Below are 14,054 nucleotides of genomic sequence, written 5' to 3'. Positions count from 1 at the left end.
GACCTAAGAGAGAATGAAAGATCTTCTCTGAAAGTACCCTCACCACCAGGTGCCCGTTGGCAACTAGTGCAGTACTTTTACGATGGCCTAACCGAGAAAGACATGCAAATGGTTGACTCTTCGTGTGAGGGCACGTTCATACTCAAGAGCGAAGATGAGACATGTACATTATTCTACACACTGAACAAAAATTCCATGTATCATGCCTTGTCTTCGCGTGTTGATAGGACCACAACTATTCCTAGTGGTCTTAAGAAGGGAGGAATTTATAAAGTTGAGTCTGAACATGATCTGCAAATCAAAGTGAACCAGTTGACCAGGAAAGTTGATCAATTACTGGCTAATCCAGCTTCATTAAATTAAGTAGAAAAAGTGTGTGAGCTATGCGCTAGCCCTACACACTTTGTTTCTGATGTCCGACAACACCACTCTATCCTGAATTCATTCAAGAGTAAGTGAATGCTGCCCAAGTTTTCACCAGACCGGTGCACGATCCTTATGTACCTACCTATAACCTGGGATGGCAAAATTATCCTAATTTCGTGTGGATAAATCCACAAGAACCACCCCACATGCCTCCCTAGACACAACACAGACTGGGTAACCTCCCACAAGGTTATCCGTGTCCCACATTTTCACAGGCCCATCCCCAGCTTAGCTTGCATTCTCCTCAGAAGCTTACATCGAGCCCATCTTTTCAGGAGAAGCTGCTCGAGGCCTTTTCTAACATTAAAGCCAACCTCAGTTCCCATACACAGTCGATAGCGAGGCTAGAGACTCAAATGAGTCAGTTGGCTAAGGCCTTGAGCAGACAAAGTGAGGGAAGCCTTTTGAGTCAGTCTATCGTCAACCCGAAGGGTAAGGAACCCATGTATCATGGCTTGCACTTCACAGAGTCCCACCAAGAGCAAGCCAACTCTGTTATGATCCTTCAAAGTGGGAAGGCATTCCACCCTACTCAGGAGTCAACTGGCGAGCCCACTGGCCCACCTAATGACCAGTCGATCTCCTACACCAAGCCCAAGGAGAACGAGCAGGGCCCACAACCTGTGCCTTCTTCGTATATCTCTCGAGCCCCTTTTCCTTAGGCCTTAGAAAAACTGATTGCTTTCGACAAGCTGGGGGCACACATGCACGAGATGCTTGACATGTTCAAGCAGGTTCACATAAACATCCCCCTGCTTGATGCCATCTAACAAGTGTCTGCTTATGCAAAGTTCCTCAAAGAACTTTGCACACAGAAGAGAAAATCGAGATCGTTGCCCAAGATGATCTTCTTGACTGAGCATATAAGCTTTGTATTTCGGCACTAAGCCCCACCCGAGCTTAAGGATCTTAGGGCACCGATCATCTCGTGTGTTATAGGGAACATGACTATCTAGCGTGCATTACTCAATCTTGGGGCAAGTGTGAACATATTATCGGGTTTCCTATATGACACTTTTGAGATTGGGGATTTGAAGCCCACGACTATTGTCTTGCAGTTGGCTGACAGGTCTACCAAGTGTTCACGAGAAATCTTGGAAGATGTGTTAGTCGAGGTTGGTGACTTCTACTTTCCTATCAATTTTCTTGTTTTAGACATGGAGGGCACCGATGTCGCTCACCAGATCCCCATTATTATGGGCAGACCATTCTTGGCTACTGCCCATGCTCATATAGATTATCATACTGGGGAATTGGAGGTTTCTTTCAGCAACAAGCGATTACAATTACAAATCTTTGATTTTTCCATAAGAGCGACATGATATGATGATTGCCTCTAGGGGAGTCATCATTTGTCCTTCGATTTATGGCTCTCCATCCTTTGAAAATAACCTTCATATGGAGACTAATCTCATTTGTCATGCTAGTCTCGAGAGTCATTATAGGGCATATAGGGGTAGAGTTAGAGGAAACATAGTGCACAGTGTAACAGATGACACTTTTTTCCTTAGAGCTCCTGATTGAGCATGACTTCACGTACATTGATCTCATGGACGATGAAGGGTCACAAGAGATCCGTCTAGATGATGACATAAAATTTAGTGCTTTATAGGAGGCAACCCATATTTGTGATATACTATTAGTAGTCTTAGTAGTTTTCTATTTTTAGTTAGTTTTCTTCTTTCGTGAGCGTGAATGATAGAGCATCTATGCATTGCATTTTTGTGTATTTTATAAGTTGCAAACTGTGAGACAGGTGAAACCTCTATAAACCAGTTACATGTCATATCAAGTAAGGTTCCATAGTATGGATCATGTGACTTCTACCCCTTTTCTCCTATTTATTTTGTTCTCATATGCATTCACTCATTTTCATACAAGCATGGAGGAGTGTCATTGAGGACAGTGTCATTCAAGCATGGGGGAGGGTGTAGTTTGCACACCCAAATATTTTTCTGTCTTTGTACTTGCACTTTTGATGACAACTCATAAAAATTGGGATTTTAAGGAACGAGTTTCAACTTATATGAATGCTTTGCAAAATCTAATGTTTTTAGAGAATTTTTAAGCCCCACAAAAATTTTTCTCTGACACTGATATAGAAAAATGTGGTTGTTTATGTGGATTTTAAAGAAATGATTATAGATGCGTGTTAGAGTTTATTTTGAATCATAAGTATGAATATGCATAATTTTATTTTTGAAAAACTAAGCAAATGAACAACATTGCTTTCATGAGCTCAAAAAGTGAAAAAGAGCATACGTTTAGTTATTTGGTATCTTTGTATTCCCTAGTAGCCGGGCTCAGATACAAGTTGAAGTGTTTGATTCTCATGTTGAAAAAGATAAAAAAAAAAATCACTTTTTTGTCTAAGTTAATATCTATGGCCTATTTTGTTCGAGCAAGTAGAGCCTGAGGGGTGTTTACACCTGGTGCACTAAAGCAATCTGGTTTGGGAGCCACCAACCCAAAAGTTTGTTACATGAACTTTATAGAGAGCCTAATAGATGCTGACATTGCACATGACAAATAAGCAAGCTATACATAAACTATGAAAATGAAAGGTCTAGTGACTCAAGCAATTAAGTCTGAGGGATACTTTGTATCTAGTGCCCTAAGATCGTCTGGCATATGAGCCACTGACCCAAAGCTCGTTACACGGGTCATGAAAACTGAAAATTTGACATAGTGCTTAACAAAAGAAAAAAAGAAAAAGTGTAAAAATTTTGAAAATCAAGAAAAAGAGCATAAAAGAGAAAAAGTTTACTACTTAGAAACAAATATTGAAAAAACCCGTGTAGGAAACATATGAGTGAGGATAATAAAATAATGACATGTATATATTTAATTTTTTGAGAATAAAGCATAAGTAATTATGATGTTGAGAAAAGTAAAAAAAAGGTTTTACTCTGTAGTGGTCTGTAAAAGGCTCTAATTATGTTGTGAAAATATAATGGCATAAAATATTTATGAAAATAAACTCCTTAACTGCCTAATGCTTCTTGAATTGAAATCTTTATGCATACATGATAGAGATGTTTATGGGTAGCATCACCACAAACTCTTGCGAGACCTTACTCGTCTACTGGGGTGACCCAGAAGCTGAAAGGGGTTGTTTCATATAATAAATGCAACCATGATTCCTATTAAAGTGAGTTCGGTTTTTGTTTTAATTAGTTTAATATTTTTGCTTTTTGCTTCAGTTTGCTCAAAGACTAGCAAACAATAAGCATGAGGGAATTTGATCATGCATAATATTTATGCATGATCCATGTCAAAATCGCATTAAAAACCCATCTTTATTAATGTTTTTGAGGTTTTATTTTAAATTAATTTTTTTGGGGAAAACACCATATTTTCTGATCCACTCCTGCATTTTTAGTGTTTTCTATTAATTTTAAAATTTTCTTAATTATAGTTTAGTTAGATTAGGTTGTAATTAGCTAATTGTCATTGGTTTATGGAGTTTTTATTTTTAGAAAAATCCATTTTTAATAAGAGCCTCTTTTTGGAAATTATTAAAAATCTATCAGACACTTTTTGAAAATTAGTATTTTAACCTAATTATATCATTACAAATAGCATATTTTCAGCATGAGGGGACATTTTCCCCTCTTTAGAAAACGTCCCCCTTGCTCCCACTCTCTTTTTTTTCTCTCCCTCGTTCTCGATCCTTGCCGATTTGTCCCCTCTCCTCTTCTTCTTCTTCTTCTTCTCATATCCAATCCGTCGTCAGCAAGCTTTTTTTCGTCGGGGAGGCGTGTGTTCAGTTGGGATTATCCATCTTTTCTTCTCATCCAATCCGTCATAAGCGGATCGTCCGGTTTGCTTCTTTGTCCCCTGTTCACGTAGTTTTAAGTTTTGCATAGCATAAAGCATAGCATTGTATGTAGTTTTATTTGATTATTGCATCGTCTGCATATTCATATGATTTAATCTAGATAGTTTAGTTTTAACATAGGTATTTATATATTTTTTGTATTCTTGCTTGGTTTTAGATTATATTTAGTGTAGAATAGTTTACAACACATTTTCATCTTTGGTTTTGTTTTTAGATCACATAAATAATATTTTTTTAGCCGATTTAGCCTTTTAATATCGTTTTTCGAAATTTTTTATGACGTCAAGTAGATCTGAAACTTAGTTGTTTGTTTTCAATATCAGAGTAGTTTAGTTGGTGTTAAATCAGATTCTTTGTATTTTATTTAGTTAGTTTAATTGCTTTGATTGCTTTAGTTTTTAGTTTAAATTAGAAATCAGTAAAACATAGTGTAGCTTTCTTTTTATTGCAAGTAGCAATTTAGCGTGGATTCAAGTGTTGCCTTCTTTCATCAGTTAGTGCATTATTGTTTCCAGAAGTAGAATAATCAAGTTAGATTTGTTTTTTTTTTGTGTTATGCCTTAGTTCAGCCATTGTGTGTCAACCTTATTTAATTAGAATAATAACCTAAAGGTGAGTTCTTGATTTTTATGTAACAAACATTTTCTTGATAATAAGATTAGATTATTTAATATAGTTTGATTTGCAGTAATTGTTTATGTTAGATTTTTGTCCAGCAAGTGGTTAAATTAGTTATTTTGTTTATTGTAATTAATCTAGTTGTGGTAGATAAAATATATTAGTTGAATCACGTTTTGAATTACTGTTTTGTGTTTGTTTCTTTTTTTAAGTGAGTTACTATTAGTTGAGTTAAAACATAGTGGCCAATTAAATTTTTTTTTTGAAGTTAGTAGTTCTTGTTAGATTAGTTAGTTAGATTAGTGTAACTCCTTTCTTGATTTTTCGGTCACTGATTTTCTTTTGTTTTGTAGTTAATTTGTTATTTAGTCTTTTTAATTAGTTAGTTAGGTTGTTTTGTTATTTTGTCTTTTAGTGTTAGTTGTTACAAGTTAGTTCATAGTCCATATTATTAGTTTGTTTCATGTTAGTCATGTTCATGTTTTTGTGATTTTTTCTTATATTTTCCTTTGATTTTTTCTTAAATCCTTTTCTCTGTTTTGTGTTTGTATTTTTGTAGGAAAGCGATCAGACATACGGTGAGCCCCTTTTCATACCCTCGAAGTGCCCTCTGAGGTCCCTTCAGGCCCTCAGAAGTGCTTTGAGGGAGCCCTCAGAGAGCAAAAGTATTCAACCTAGCAACCCAAAGGGGCAAAGAAGGGACGAACTAAAAGACTTGAAGCACGAAGACACCTTTTTTATTTTTAGATTAGGCTTTTATTTTAATTAATTCAATTCAATTGGGTTTGTAATAAGGTACTTTATTTTTATTTGTTTAAGCCCTCTGTAAGGTCAACACTCTCTTGTTTATTTAGTTAATTAATCTTTTATTTTTTTAGGGCAATAAAGAGTAGTTTAAATTGTGTGCTTGAATACAAAGTATTTTCCGTTCCCTGAGTTTGACCCGGACTTCAACAAGTGTGAACCAATTTTTATTATTTGATGTACGGTTTGCATAAACGTTTTTATTAAAAATATCTTTTTAAAATACTCTATTGAAAAAGTTGCATCAAAGGCTTTACTTATTAAGAAAAATAGACATATCTTAAACTCATATAAGATACATGTTTCAAAAATAATTCTTCAAATATGACTTTAGTTAAGTAGTCGATAATATGTCAGAAGTAGAAAGATAACTAACTTTAATTTTATTCTTTTCAATCATATCATGAATATAATTATATTTCATTATTATATGCCAACTCTTAAAAGTATCTGCTACAATTTTCATCAGACTAATAGTTGTCTGATTATCGCAGTATATTTGTACTGGACCATCAATATTTAATGAAGTGGTTTATTCATATGGGCAGAAATATTCAGTTTAAACAAACCATGATCTTGGTCAAATATTTTCTCAAACTTAATTCAACGATGCTTACCCACAATGATCTTATCAAGAACAAACTTGATCTCAAAGCCCTTCTTAGCTAGAGCTGAAACATACACAAGATTCCTCCTCATGGATGGCACATATAATACATCTGTTAGAAAAACATTAGTACCTAACAAATTCAATCTATATGACCCAACTCCCATAACATCACAATATGTATTGTTTTCCATGTATACACTTCTTCATGTCAAAATTCCTTAAGGTTCACCGTTTCTTCCTTGGTCCTTGTAATATGACAAGTAGCTCTTGAGTCCACCCACCACCCTAGGATATCTTGATCAGCAAACAAACATTTTGATACTACGTAGACAATGTCAAGCTATTCAGAATAATCACCATTCCTTTTATTGTCTATTTTTGTTGATATAGCTGCAAGATCGACACTATTTCTTAATATGCCCAGGTTACTCGCATTTAAAGCATTTGATCTTAAAGGCTTTACCCTGTGACTTTCAAAATATTGGACTTTTTTTCTTATTATATTTGCCAAAATTCTGATTGGGTTCTCTTTTGAATTGGTGGGGTTTAAATTATTTATGACTACTCTCACCAATATCTTGGGCTACCAATAGTTCACTTTTTTATCTTTTTTCAAATGAGATTGTTTAATTGTTAATTTGGGTTGAAGCTCAATTAGATAAGGTTTTGGAGTAAAGCCTTAAAGTGGTTGTAACTATTTTTCAAGATGGGGGCAAACTATTCATGATTGTAGATATTTACATAAGATCAAGAATGACGTTTTCGACAATCAACAAATCCTTGGCCATCACCAACATCTTATTTACATGGTCTATGACATTGTCGCTTTTCTTCATCCTACAAGAATTATATTGCTCTTAAAGGAGCTGGATGTAGGTTTCTAATGTCGTGTCTAGCATGATGGTCCTTGCTATTAAATTATCTTTCTTAAACTTTTTGTAATTAGCTTTGTCTTTTTTGGTTGCTTTATCACCTGGTCCAGACATTCCGTTGTCCAACGCATATTTTATGCCTTATAGGACCAGGGCCAATGTGATTATTCTTTTCATATAAGAAGGTTGATAGCATTTAACTTATTAGCTTTTTCTTGGATAAAAATAGAGTATTAACTACAACTGCTGAAAGGCATACTTAAAAGTCAAAAGGTCATAGTTAATACTCCCATCATACTTTTAACTACTGCTTCACAGGCTATAGTTAATACTCTCGCCAAATATTTTACCACGCGGGTAAAAAAAAAAATCCTTTTCACCAAATTTTTTGAAAAAGGAAGGGACATCATTGCCTTGTCATCGACAAAACAAAAGAAAGAAATGGGAGGGAGCACTTAAGGCGCCTCATGTTTGTCCATGACGATCTAACTCTTTGTTATTGATGCCAACAAGAAAAGGAAGAAAGAGGTTATGACTGTGAAGAATGATGATGTCATGTTCATTCCGCTCATCGTTGAATCATCCACAATAGATGAAGGTAAGCATCGACCCAAAGAAACCCTTCGCATATTCGATCTTGAAAGATTCACCCGTTTCTAGGGTTAGTTAGGGCTTTTAGAGCATGACAATGATTTTTTTTTTTACCCTCCCTTGTTGTTGTGTTGTTGTAAGGGTTTTCATCGGACCTTTGTGACTTGGGGAGAATTGATTATAGGAACAAATCCTTTAGAAAGATTGATCAGACATGTTTTCTCTTTTCTGTTTCTAGAAATTCATTGAGTTGTTGTATAGTTGCATGAGACAACATTTTCTTCTTGTTTTGTGTTTTTTTGAGGGATTTTGTATTGTTCTTTTTCTCTCCTTTTTTGTTTTACTTTCCGTTTTTGTTTTTAGAAATTCACCATTAGTTGTTGTATAATTTCATGATTGCCAGCATTTTCTTCTTGTTTTGTTTGATTTTTAAGGAATTTTGTACTGATTTTAATGTTTCCTCTCTTTTTCTGTGTTACTTTGGTAGTATCAACCCCGAGAGTTTGATCTAGGGGGTCTGAGAGGTGAAAAGATTAGGTTGAGTTTGCATTTTTTGTTTCAAATTTTTATATAAGTTCATATATCTTTCTCTCATGCCCCTCTATATGAATTTTTAGTTAGTTTTGTTGTATATGAAAAAATGATACAATCTAATTGCTTTTTATTTTCCTTAGTTGTTTGATTTTTGTTTGTGTTCTATGTGAACAGTTAATTAGTTTCGTTATATATGAAAAATATGGAACATTTTAATGGTTTTTTTACTTGTTTGCTTGTCTTCTATATTACTTGAATTACATCTTATATTTTTCTTTTCTTTGAACATGCATTCCTTATGTTGAGATCAAATTCCTCATGATCTATTTGTTTATGTCAAATTGGCCATCAATCGGTTTGATGCTGTTAGAAAATGGCCAACTTATTTGGAGGAATTCAAAGAGCCCAGATGCACGAGGTTCCCAAAGTAGATGATGGTGAAATGGAAAATTATTAGGTGGTAGTTTTTTTCTCCAGACCATGGTTGTCCTCATTTGGCTACATGATTGGATATGTCCCTTGCCATTCTTCAACCACTGTCCAAAAGGGTCTTCGTTCTGCATGAATGCAACAAAAAAAATGTGTGCACGACACTCTATATTGATAGTTGCATAACTAAGATCCCTCCTTTCTTTTTATATCATTTTGGTTGGTCTGCTCTTTTTTCTTCTGCTTTCTTTTTTCCTTTTAGGCCTCTTGTTCCCCTTTTGATTTTAATATTCACTAAATGAGCATCTTGTTCCTTCTTGTGTATTCATGGATGTCCATATCCGTATTTTATTTAGTTGACATGTGAATGCTTTTGCTGTCATATTTAAACCATCCATACCATGTAATGTCTTGAATGACATTACATGAACAAATATTGGTGTTCTTGACCTGCTAATTTTCTGATTAATGTCATGAACATATATAAGAGAAAAAGTATACCCTGAGTTAAGTCTGATGCATGCAATGTCTTGAATGACAGCTAGAATGGTCACTGACTACTAGCCTTAGTTAGAGGACTAAAGCCTATGCATGTATAAACTCTACTCTTGCAATATTATTCTACTATTGATGAATTCTGCAAGGGAACTGGTTCTCTGGGTTCTATCCTTGTTTTAGCTTTACTATTGCTTAAATCCTAAAGAATCCAATTTCAATTAAACTATATTTTTGGTGATCGTTTGATGAAAATGGTACTAGATCCACGCATCTTGTTTCTGGTGATTTCTCTACTGGCTATTTTAGTTTTAACATGCATTTATTTGAAGTACATGTGACATTTTATTTGTATATATATTGTATTAGTGGCTTGATTATGTCAGAGATCTCTCATGATCAAAAGATTTACATTTTTTCAGTTGGTTGTCATTGAGGGGGTTGACTTCTTTATCTTCCATCCATATGTGGGTTTAAGGGCAAAATGTCATGTTGTAAGCGTTTTGCCTCGTCTTTTGCAATATTGAAAACACATTGAAATCTTATTTGTAACACAAAACCAGTCTAGTTTTTCTTTGTATTTTTTTGGGGCTCATGAAAACACATTTTTAGTTTTTTGATGTTGCCATTCATTGAAGATCAGGTACTTGTCATGTTTAGTGGTTAAATTAAACTAGAGTTGAAACCATGAAGTGGTGTCTTGAGTTTGGTATGAATATTGTTATGCTTTGCAAACATTTATGTATTTTTTAAAATTCATCTTCTCTCTACAATACTAGTCAATATGGAAAACCCGTTCTTGAGGAGAAAAGTTATATCATAGGATGGCCAAGAGGTTACGGGTATCTCGTGAAACTAGTACTATAGAAGTGAATTCTACCTTGTGGGCAACACAACAAATAAATTCTTTGCTGATTTATATGCAGATTTGAAGGAAAGTTCTTTTAGACATGCTATAATTTTGTATGATCAATTGTCTTAAGATTTGCTTTGACCTTCAAAACCAATCTCTGTGTGTGCTATTGCTTTTCAGAGCTTTCGTTTTTCCATGTGTTTGTTTCTGTTAGGCTCTTGCTGCTAATTGGTGATTACTTGATGCAAATGGACCACCTCTTTTCTGTAAAAGTAACCTATAGGACATGTTGGAACTGATTAATCAACTTCTTTATCTTTTCTTAAGTTTGATTATGCTGCATCATTCCCCAACATGTGGTGTTATTTTTTGGCCTGATAATTACAAAAAAAACATAAAGTTTTTACTGACACAAAGTAAAAAATGCTGAAGATTGAATATGATGAGCTTTAATAAACCTATATTCATATTTGTTTTTCACGTAAATGGTATCAGTTGCATCTTATTCAGGACTATTGAGTTTATTACATTCTGATGATAAGACTTTAATAAAAAAGTGTTCTTTTATTCTCATGTGGCTGAGTTTGTTGGCATCCTTGTTATGCATTGTTCCTATTAATTACTTAAGCATTGTATTCTAACCTTAATACTGAAAATCATACCTGCTTATAAGATTTTGCTTGAGTAACCTTCCTGCCGATGTTTGTGTGCATTTTCACTTTTTCAGGATTACACTGCTCAACACTTTCTTGATGGTCTTTATTTTTTAACTTGCAGTTAGTTTACTCTCCCATCTGCTGATCTTGGTTACTAGTTGCTATTTCAGTAGTTCTTAGATATGATTCTTTGCTGCAAACATGAATGCTTGTGTATATATACATCCATATTCTAGCTAGATGTTGCCTGAGTTTTCTAAGTTCAGTACAAGACTTTTTGTGATTTCAGCATTCTGCACTTTTCTGAGAGCTATTTCCTAAGCTCATTTCGATTAGATATCTGACGTGCTAGTGCTCTTGTGTAGTTAGTAATTTAAGAGTCATCTTTCCTTGCTTATAGGTAGACTTTATGCAAAGTAATATTCTAGGTCTTGCTGCATCTTTTCTCAAATGACATCAAGCAAGAATTCTAATAAAAGTAAGAACTTGATTGATGTCATTGTTGCCATAAGATGGAGATACAATGGATCCCTACCCATAATAGTAACAATGCAATTCTGATTTTTTTTGCAAAGATATTATATAAATGGGGTTTGTAATAAACCGAGCTTATCGAGCCTTATCAAGTTTGACAGGTCGTTCAAGCTCAGCTCGATAGCTCGTTCGAGCTTCATACACTGGTTCAAGCTCAGCTCATTTACAAAGTGGACAAGCTCGAGCCAAACTTTAACCGAAACGAGCCCGAGCCAGCTTGGTTCGATGTTTATTTCTAACTATAGCCATGAGCCGTAGTTAATAGTCATCAATGACCACTGACATTAACTACGGCCCCTGACCATACTTAATAGTCACTATTAATTACAACCTCATTCTTATTTGCTACAACTATCAATCATAATTAATGCTATGCTCATTTACTATAGGCACTAACCATACTTAATAGTCATCAATTACTACGGCTTCACTGTAGTTAATGTTATTAGGTACGATACTATCCACTAAGGTCGTTGGTTGTAGTTAAAGTTTATTTACTACGGCTTTTCTAGCATTAACTATGGTTAGCGGCTATAGTTAATAGTGCAAAATTTTGTAGTGAAAATAACCTGCAAATGGGTTTTGAACGAACCCAACCTACTTCACATTGGCCTATTGGGCCAATGGGCAAGGTCATGTGCTGCTCTTCAAACCGAGCCCATTATGGATCGAGCCAAAACCTGACCTGTTATTAAATGGTCCAAGCCATCTTTGAGTCAGACTGCACTTAAAACCCGACAGGTCGAGCTGGCCCGATGCCCACCCCTGACCCTCACAGATAATTGGGTAACTTAATGGGCTTGCTTCCTTGTCGGGTAAAACTCTGGGTTGAGGACACACCACTCACATCAACACAAGTGTAACAAAAATGACCTTATAAAACCAAACATTTACGGTTCAGTTACTATGTATCTTCTATACTCAGCATGTAATTATATTTTTGAAAGAGTAATTTCCTAATATAACCCATCTCTTAGCTAATATTGTATGTCAGGTATCATCTTTGCCGAAATTCTTGATAGTTGATGCAGATCAAAATTTTACTTGACAATGGTCAAACAGAGACCACAAGTTAAGTTTATGTGAGAAATGTATAAAGTGCAAGAAATTCACATTTTACTCTTAGCTACATACACTCGTCTGTGTCGCCCGAGTGGTAGCGAGCTTCGGGAGAAGGTGTTGAGGCCTTCGTCCCAGGTTCGACTCCCACTGGGTGTGCAGGTGCCCTTTCATTGGTGGGCTCTATAAGGGCTTGAGTATGGATGACCCCACTCAAAGATTACTTATTTAGCTAGGGAACTTCATCATAAGAAAAACTACACAGTGCATGGTTGCCAATAAAAACAAAAAAAAATAATAATAAATGACTATACTGCCCTTGTAAAATGGTATGCTTCCCGAAATACCTACCAATTTGACAAATCCCCTGCATATCCAAATTATTGATGCCTAATTTTTTAAGACATTTTTTTTCCTTCGCACATGCGAACCTGCTGTGGTTCGCACACTATATAGGTGCATCATAGAAAGTTCACAACCTTTCAATAAAAAAGAGATTTTGTGAACATCCGCAAATATGGTACGATATTCATAAATACAATACAACCTTCACGAATATAACCTGAGTACCTCACTTAAGTAAATACTGCTCAAGGAACTCCACAAATGTGTGTGACATTCGTAAATACCTGTTGCCAATGTTCTCAACGTTCACACTCTGATAAGACTTACAAAAATACATACGACATTCTCAAATATAGTGTGACCTTCATGAATATAATATGCAAACCTCCTTTAACTAAATACTCATCGTTTGCAAATGTTTGCTAACATTCACAAATACCTATTGCGAATGTTGTCACTCATTTGTGGACGTTCACAAGATGATTCATGAGCATCCTTTGTATATATGAATTTTGTGCCTCATTTGTAGACTTTTCGAGCATTCTCACATTAAACATCGCAAATTTTCAAATAACTTCAACACAATTTATTTGCTAATGATCAAATCTTGGATCATGTTATTTCTAAATATAAATATGTTTTTTCAATCATAAAAAATGTTAGTGCATTGTGGGCCACTGATTTTTTAAGTTTTTTAAGTCCTTAAAAAACTTATTTAAGAGCCACACAATCACTGTTATTCAAAACTCATTTTCTTGTAGATGAGGGAGGATTGTTTGCAATGTGATTGCACACTTTCAGTGTGCTGCTTCACCTGATCACCCTCCATGTTTGGGATACAACCTGTGAGCTATGGGACCCAACATCATATGGAGGGTGATAAGGTGCGGCAGCATACCAAAAATGTGCAATCACATTGCACGATCTTTCCTTCCTATAAATCACATCCATAAGGTCTCATCTAAAAAAACGGTGACTTAATAGTTTTGTGCCGCCCAAACAATTGTATTGTCATTATAAATGTGCTATCTGGTGAACTTTATCAATGGTATTTTACATACCATTTACGACTTCTTGAAATTTAAAATTAAATATTTCAACATTGAACTGTCTAATTTGATGTTCTAGATGAAGTCATAGATGCTCCACGTAGAGTTGGTTGCTTCTTTTGTGCATGAAATAAGCAATATATGTGGGTTAGTATTTGCTACCAGCGATTGTAGGTACAATCGACCTAGCAAATGTGTTGGACCTCCTTGGTTTTTTCTTTACATCTAACACCATAAATGTGATCTATATGTTTTATTTAGTGGAAACTGACTTTTTGATAGCCAGGTTTTGACCTGTATACAGGTTTTTCTGACAATCCAAAAATCAACGGCTATGA

This window comes from Nuphar pumila, chromosome 16 (assembly GCF_984573655.1).
Source record: "Nuphar pumila chromosome 16, dmNupPumi1.hap1.1, whole genome shotgun sequence".
In the NCBI taxonomy this organism is placed as follows: Eukaryota; Viridiplantae; Streptophyta; class Magnoliopsida; order Nymphaeales; family Nymphaeaceae; genus Nuphar; species Nuphar pumila.
Note: the sequence above shows the minus strand (reverse complement) of the source record.